Here is an 8447-nt window from a genome sequence, read left to right on the forward strand (position 1 = left end):
GTCCCCGGGGTACTTGCATCACAGCTGCCTGCAGTGCCGGACCGAGTGTCTCGTCATCACTTGACTCACTCTCACTGTCACTTCCCATTATTTCTGCCCCCTTTTGTTTCTTCTTCTTGCTCCCCATTGTTTTTGTTGCTTGTTGCTGGGCCAATTTTTCCCTTACCAACATCTGCAACATTTCTTCTTTAATTTCCTTCTTTTCCTCCGAGGAGGAGCCCGGACATTGTTCGAGTTTTGTACATAATTCATTGGTCCCCATTCCTTTCCAACCGAAAAGGACGGCATGCACTTGTTTTTTTAATGCGGGCCGAAGCCCTTCTACTAGGTAATTGTTCACCAGGGGAGCGGGTAGGTCCTCGACTTGGATTAATCCTAACCCGCCCCATCGAGCTATCGCTTTTTCTATTCTCTCTCGATAGTCGCCGATAGTCTCTCCTGCTTTTTGTTTTATGTTGCCAATTTTTCCCCAATCTGGCCCTCCAGGTGGCGCGAGCGCATTGCCAATGTTGGTCAGGAGATGATTTTTCAAAATGACCCAATCGTTTCCGGTCATGGGTGGATTCCGAGCCATGGGGTCATCTATTGGCCATAATGAAAGGGTTTTAGCCTTTGCCCATACCTTTGGTGGCAATATAGATGCTCCCAAATGACAAATATCTCTCCAATCCGGGGCATCCTCTGTAATCCAGTGACGGAGCAATATTACTATATCCAAAGGTTGGTCGATCAACATTTCCTGAACCCTCTTTTGCATGGCCGTTAAATCAGATTCTTTCCAAGGCACACGTTCCCTTACTACCACGCCGTTTGCATCTATTCCCACGCATCGCATGGGGAACACTCCCTTTGTTTCTATCGCACGTTGCACTGGTGCCTGATACTCCACTAGTGAAGGGTATACTTTCTGACCTGGACCTATCGGGGGTGGAAACCCCGGGGTGTCTGTGCCGCTATCTCCATCGTCCTCGACTTGAGGGGCTGATGGTTGTGGGGTCTTTTGAACTTTAGGGGGTCTCCCATTTGTTTCCCCTATAGCGCCCTGGTGTCGGGTACGTGCCTTAGATCCTGGGACTGGACCATGGGGGGGGGGGGGGGGGGGTAGGAAACAGGGATTTCATCTTCCTCATCCTGTTCCTTCTCATCGGAATTAATCCGGGCTACCATTAGCCTCTGACTTGTCTGCGCTGCGAGCGCCTTCATCTGTTTATTTTGCTTCTTTCGACCCTGTTTGCGCTCATCCTGGTATTTGCCCAACTCTCCTCGCAAACTCGCTTGTCTGGAGGCTGCCTGTCTCTTCAAGGCCTCCACCTTCCACCAACTATAGACCTTCCATGAATCAGGTGGGAGTCTCTTCTTCTTCTTCTCTAGGGCATCTAAAGCCCCATATAGCACATCTAACCTGTCTATTGCAAATGACCCTTCCTCTGGCCAAGGCGTATTCAAACCCTCGGTCAATATAGTCCATGCCTTGCTCGGTTGCAAAGCAGCATACCCATAATCTCTTTTCATGTAAAACGCTGGAGTGTTCTTCAATGGCTCTCCCTCCTTTCCTACCTTATTACCCATTCTTCCTACCTTCTTGGGTTAATCCCTCCTGGTAGTCCTAAGATCGGGTCGCCCCCCGATCTCTAGCCTTAAACGCAGTTCTCACGCCGGAGTAACTTAACACCTATTATCTATCTCCCACATATGGGTCTACCTGCTTCCCACGCAGGAAGCTTACCTGAGGGGTATCCCTCCTTATCTCGGGCGCCCTGTATAATCGATTCGTTACCCACTGCTGCTCTGGTTAAACTAAATATGGTTCGGAATACAAGCCAGGTAGTACAGCCGACAGAGGTCCACACATCCAAAGTAAGGCAGGAGGCTTCAATTTCGATGTGCAAAAATGCTTACCCAAATTAGATGCCGGCAGGCCTCCTTCCCGACCTGGAACGTGAGGGTCCACCTCGTCTGCACACCTGGATGATCCCACTCCTGACACCAGATCTGTCGGTCGAAGACCTCAAGGGAAGGAAGAAGAAGAACGATCAGAGCAACAATGTTTAATGAAATCGATTACAAACACACAGTGTGGAGCCAGGCTCGAGAATGCACCGCCTGACATGCAGCGGGCAATTTCTCAAGGCACTCGCTACAAAATAAGCAAAAAGGCATTTCATATATAGCAAAATATCAGACAAGAATCTGCGCTAAAGACAAAGCAAAACTGAGCCGTAAAGGCCCACCTTCCATCGTTCCTTCCTGAAGAAGGCCAAACTTAGACAAAAAAGATGTAAGCATAGGATAATGATTGAATACACATGCTGAATACACAACAATCAAAGGATGTGTAATGTCTATATTTCTTTCCAAGGTTGGTTACGTCCTTGATTTAGGAGACATACTAGAAACTACAAAGATATATAATTAATTATTCCCTTTGTGAAGAAGGCGTTTGGCAACATGTTTTCCCTGTACGTGGGCGGTGAGCATATTATCTACTGTCTGGCACATACATTCAAGGACTTGTTTATTGGGCTAAGGATCCACCCTGCACCTCGAGTCTCGAAACCACATTTTGTCCCCCCGCCTCTGCCTGCAGCTGAGTTCAAATCAGTTTTCAGAAGCACGATATATAATTTCAGATGTTATGATCAATTGAGTCATGGGGTTTAAACCCTAATGGCTAACATATGTATATATATGTATATATATATATATATATATATATATATATATATATATATATATATATATATATATATATATATATATATACAGACTTGGCATTTAATATGGAATTTTTTTTTTCTTGACTTGGGTTTACTTTCTCAACTCAGTATATCAATCTGGTGAGTTTCTTTTACCCTTCGGTGATGTCTTTGTTGAAAGAACCATGTCACTGATTGTCTTTCACAGCAAGACGTCAATAACGGGATTATATCACAGGTGGCATGACAAAATGTAAGGACAGGTACATTTGACGATTGGCTTCACAATCGGGTATATAAGGGTTGTTGCGTTCTGTATTAGTGGAAAACAACTGCTGCACGTCTACAAAAGTTATTGCCGCTTCCTCTGGAGATGGTCCGTCAACTTGACAATGCTGTTTGTCATGGAGTGGTGGCTTTACGAAATTCTGGCATGAAACAGCGTGCTATTGCTCGGCAGTTTGGCATCACTCAAGGTCAGGTTCAAAGATCCTGAAACGAAATGCTCAGAGGGGTGTCCCTACTCCAATACCGAGGCCAGGACGTCCCCGCAGAACCACAAGGAGAGATGATCGCCAGCTCTACCGGTTAGACTGCAATGGCCATACCAAGTCAGCTAATCGGCTTAGGGCTGAGTGACAGCAACTGACAAATGTGCCTGTATCCAGAAGGCTAGTCAACCAATGCTTGGTTCAAGCAGGCTATCGTGCCAGGCGTCCCCTGAGAAAGCCACACCTGACCAGACAACACAGCCAGCGCCGATTGCAGTGGGCCAGAGAGCACCGTTAATGGCAGCCAGGACACTGGAATCACGTGACCTTCAGTGACGAGTCTAGATTTCTGGTCTATCATCAAGATGGCCGCGTCCGAGTGCGCATACAAGTGCAGGAAGCCCACAACGAAGATTGTATAGTGCCAAGAGTCCAAGCTGGAGGTGGTGGGGTGACCGTTTGGGATGCTTTTCATGCAGGGGGCAAAACTGACCTGGTTGTTCTGAATGGAAACCTGAACCAGTTCAAGTACAGGGTCATTCTGGAATAAACATTGCTTCCATTTGCTCGTGCAGCCTTTCGAGGAGACTTTGTCTTCCAATATGACAATTCACAGCCTCATCGTGCTCGCATGATCCAACACTTTCTTGCTGACCATAGTGTAGAGCATATGGAGTGGCCTGCCATGTCCCCGGATATGAATCCGATAGAGAACTTGTGGGCAGAATTAACGCGTCAAATCGACAACTTGGACCAGCAGCCTGCCTCTGTGTTTGCAGCAGCCTATTGTAACTGCATGGCAAGCAATTCCTGTCCAAACCTTGGCAAATCTCGTGAACAGCATGCCTCAACATGTACGTGCTCTCCTGAATGCTCGTGGGGGTTACACGAAGTACTGAACTGTAATTTTACTGTCTGTAATCCCAGTCATAATTTAGCTTTTGTTTCTGTTGAAATTTTTTTTGGCTAATGTGCAAAATAAAGAGATACTTCTGGAAAACGTACAGAAGTTTAACACAGTACTGTCCGTGAATTGAGTTCGATATCAATTTACATCACTTTCAAGGATCAATTTATTTGCTTCGAAATGTCAAATGTGGTTTTTCTTTCTTTTAACGGTCACATTAACAAAATCTAGAATAATTTTAACACAATTCCAATTAACTTTTGGTTCTAAGTCATCTTGAAAAGTAAGTTCACCCCCACAAAAAAAATATTCCATATTAAATGCCAAGTCTGTATATGTATATATATATATATATATATATATATATATATATATATATATATATATATATATATATATATATATATATATATATATATATATATATATGTATATATATATATATATATATGTATATATATATATATATATATATATATATATATATATATATATATATATATATATATATATATATATATATATATGGACATGCGAATTAAGTTGACAGTTCAGAATGAGGATAACAGCTTTGCTTGCATAAATATACTTAGTTATAAGAATCATTAATGTTGTTAAATTGTTGAGATTTCACTCCAGATTTCGATACTTATTAAGTGTATGGGATCCGATCCTGAAATCTGAATCCAGATTTTAATTATATGCTTTTATTAGTCCGTGAGAGGAGATAGTGTATCCAAGCCAAGGCATGTTTCAATAGACCAAAACAATATGGTGGCTTAATAACCCAGTGATGTCAGACAGGGTGGACCAAGATGGCAGACCGCCATTTTGTTTTTTTGGTATGAGCACCCCATTAATCGTCTTCAAAAAGGGTGTTTTAACAAACCCAAACACCCAGTTTTTATTCATGCACTCCCTTGGATTTTGAGTCGTGTGCCTCAAAGTTTGTGTTTCATGGTTTTGGAGTTATGGAGGAGACACGTGCGTGCGCACACACACACACACACACACACACACACACACACACACACACACACACACACACACACACACACACACACACGTCAAGTCGTAGATTCGTTATTGCTAAGAATTCTGTATAAGACGTCTTGAATAATATGTTATGATTTTAATGTTGCTTATATACTATTTTCATAAAGTTAATAAAAGGTTTTTGCTTCGTTTTAGTTTAAAATGAGGAAAGGCTCGCTTGGGTCGTGCTGGACAATTGTATACGTGTGCTTTTTCGAGGCTAGATAAGGCCGGTCGTAAAATCACGCTCACATGCGCATGATTTTGTGTAACGCTAGTAGAATGATTAGATTGCAGACATAAAGCTATCGTTAAAACCATATATATTTTGTATTAATCACAGCGACGCTTGACTCTGTATAAACATGCTTTGAATTACTCATTTGAACAAACCCATATATTTTATGGTCTTATCTGGCCAAGCATGCACTCTTCTCTCTGTGAGTTACATTTTTCGTCACCTCGGAGCTTTGAAACTATATCTGGTCCGAATGATAAGGAAGGGCTGACTCCCCCGAATGACAGAGCGGATGACGGTGGGGGCTAGGATGACGGCGAGGGACTCTCGCCAGTCGCTTTGTTCTCTCGGAGATTTTCTGATAAACTTGTCAAGTATTTATACGGACTGCGAATCAATGTGCTTCAGGAAGGCTAGACGTGGCATGAAGCTGGTTCTTGCTGTAGATGTCTGTCTCCTCCGGATCTGTATAAGTTGGTTTTTAATAAAAGCTGCGTCATTTTCAAACTGTTTGTGGACTTCTTTTGCAAACGAAGAGCCGCTTCTTCACAGATGGTACCAGGAGTGGGGTGCAGCACCGGACGACGGGAAACGGAGCCCGAGGGACAGGAGGGAAGGCTGCCTGAGGCCGGCGCCGGCACGTTGATTTGATTAAAGGTGGGAGTTGTTTTATATCAGAGGGCTATTATTCCAAATTCGTACCTTCCTCCCTCGAGCGGGTCCAGTCTCCCTGTCTCCGCGCTGCCTGCACTCGAACAGAAATTGTAAGTAAAGGCTCATTTTAGGCCTCAGAATGACGTGGCTTTGTTAAAGCCAGGATAAACAATTAAGGATACCAGTAAGGACTTAACAGTAAGCTTAAAGTTACAGTTAGCACCAGGAGGGGAAAATGAGGTCGGACAGCCATATAGGTTGAAGCCAGGTGGCCAAGATTTTTCCAGGAAGGAACAGCCCAGAGACAAGATGGGGTATGCCATTGCATGCCAGGGAACGAAGGGCTGTGGCTAACTTAAGAGGGCCATAAGAACATGGCCAGTAAAAGGATTTGCGCAGGATATCGGTAAAGATAACGTTCGATAAGGGTAACGTTATAAGTTAACAAGGGAAAGGGGAAAATGAGGTCGGACAGCCATATAGGTTGAAGCCAGGTGGCCAAGATTTTTCCAGGAAGGAACAGCCCAGAGACAAGATGGGGTATGCCATTGCATGCCAGGGAACGAAGGGCTGTGGCTAACTTAGAGGGCCATAGGAACATGGCCAGGAAAAGGAAAACGCGCAGTAGGTAGGCTTGACAAGTAAGTAAGCAGTTAAGCAAGTAAATCAGCGATTGATGCCGCTGGACCAGATGCCAGACCAAGACCCCCCAACCCCCCCAAGACCTGAGCTCAGTCCCGGGGCTCTAGGCAACACCCCCACCCCCCCAAGACCTGAGCTCAGTCCCGGGGCTCTAGGCAACACCCCAACACCCCGCCCTGCCTTCCCTTTTTCACCTCAACCCACCCCGTCCAACCCGTCCCAAAAATCCTTTTCCTTGAATGAGAGACGTAACATGAATGAGGAATGAATGTATATTGGGATGTTAATTGACGTGTGTATCTGGCCAATGTATTTGTCTGTATGACATATGCAAAGCAGAGGGTTTCGGTGTGAAGCTTTGTAAGTGGTCTACTTGACATTCCCTAGCGACTATCCGAGGGAACAGGTGAGGTCCTGAACTGAGTCCGGATTTTCATCTGTTTGGGAGTGTTGGGATTCGTGTGGAGGCACGAGGGTGCGCGCCAGGACGGAGGGCGGCGTGGCGTCGTCGCGTTGAGATGGTTGTGCCAGGTCGATCGGCGATCTCTGAATTTGAATCGGATTTTTGTCATGTGTGTTGTGAAATTAACGTCTATCCGAGAATCCTGGCGATGTTCGTTTAATTAAAGTGTGGTACAAACCTGTGTTTCCGCCGTGCGGCTCCGTGGAAGTTTGGGTAGAGTTATTGTGCGTTCGGGCAGGAGCCGAGCGAGCCGCGAGTCACGGGTGTGCTGTATGAGGTTGCTCGGAGGATGTGTGCCCAAATGCATTGTGGGTCATTTCGACTTTGCTGGATGTCGGACGTTCATGTCAGTATCTTGTCAGAATCTTCTTCTTCATGTCATGTCCTTCATCCTTCATCTTCTTGTCCTTCATCTTCATGTCAGAATTAGACATGAGTCATGAGCCATGTCAGAATAGTGAGCACCTGCGACATACATGCCAGGCAATGTCACAGGACGAATACGTTATTTAAGATGGATTTATAGGATGGATGGATTTATTTAAGATGGCTAAAATAAACGATTTCAAGACAGAGTAATTAATTTCCGGTGCCAAGTTCCAACAGGAAGTCTTGTTCATACAGTAAGTGAGGTACAGTGCGGAGTGGCGGCTGGAAGATGCATCGATGCATTTGTGTTGATCGATGCGCCGGACAAAGGGTTTGCTGGCGAGCGATGCTGGTAAGGTTAAGTTATTAAAATTCAATAATTTGAGCAGAAATGTCACGTTTTCAACAAAACGCTTATCCGAGGAAGGAGGACGATCGAGGTTTCAACTGTCGGTATGTGGTGTGGCTTGTGCCAAGGTGTGCGGTGGTCAGGTGTGTAACGAAGCCATTTGTCCAGTGTCAGGAGTGGGATGGGAGCGGAATGAGTGTACTTGGGAGGATATTGTTCCAGGTACAAGACAAGATGCTCTTGCAATGACGGGGGGCAAGGAGACACCTAGATGTGTGAATAAGGTACGTCGAATGGTTGTCGGAGGTTGTGGTTTCATTGCTGTCTGTTCTGTGGAGTTATATTTCTGAGGCATGGATTTCAAGGAGGAGGTGTATGCCCCGAGAAGATTGTGGGTCGCAGATTGGGCACTCTGGGTGGACACGGGGGTTGCAGTTGTGTGGGCGCGAGGAGGTTTGTTGATGAAGCGTTGTGCGAACGAGGAGGGATGTGCGAAAGGTGCACCAGGTAGCAAGGGTGCTGCATTGTAAAGCACGCCTCGTACGGACGTTCCTGGGCGGATTGTGACGGTTGTTGGATTCGTAGAAGTTAGCATTATGCTAT

The sequence above is a fragment of the Myxine glutinosa genome, chromosome 3 (assembly GCF_964187855.1).
Source record: "Myxine glutinosa chromosome 3, kmMyxGlut1.1, whole genome shotgun sequence".
NCBI classification, from domain to species: Eukaryota; Metazoa; Chordata; class Myxini; order Myxiniformes; family Myxinidae; genus Myxine; species Myxine glutinosa.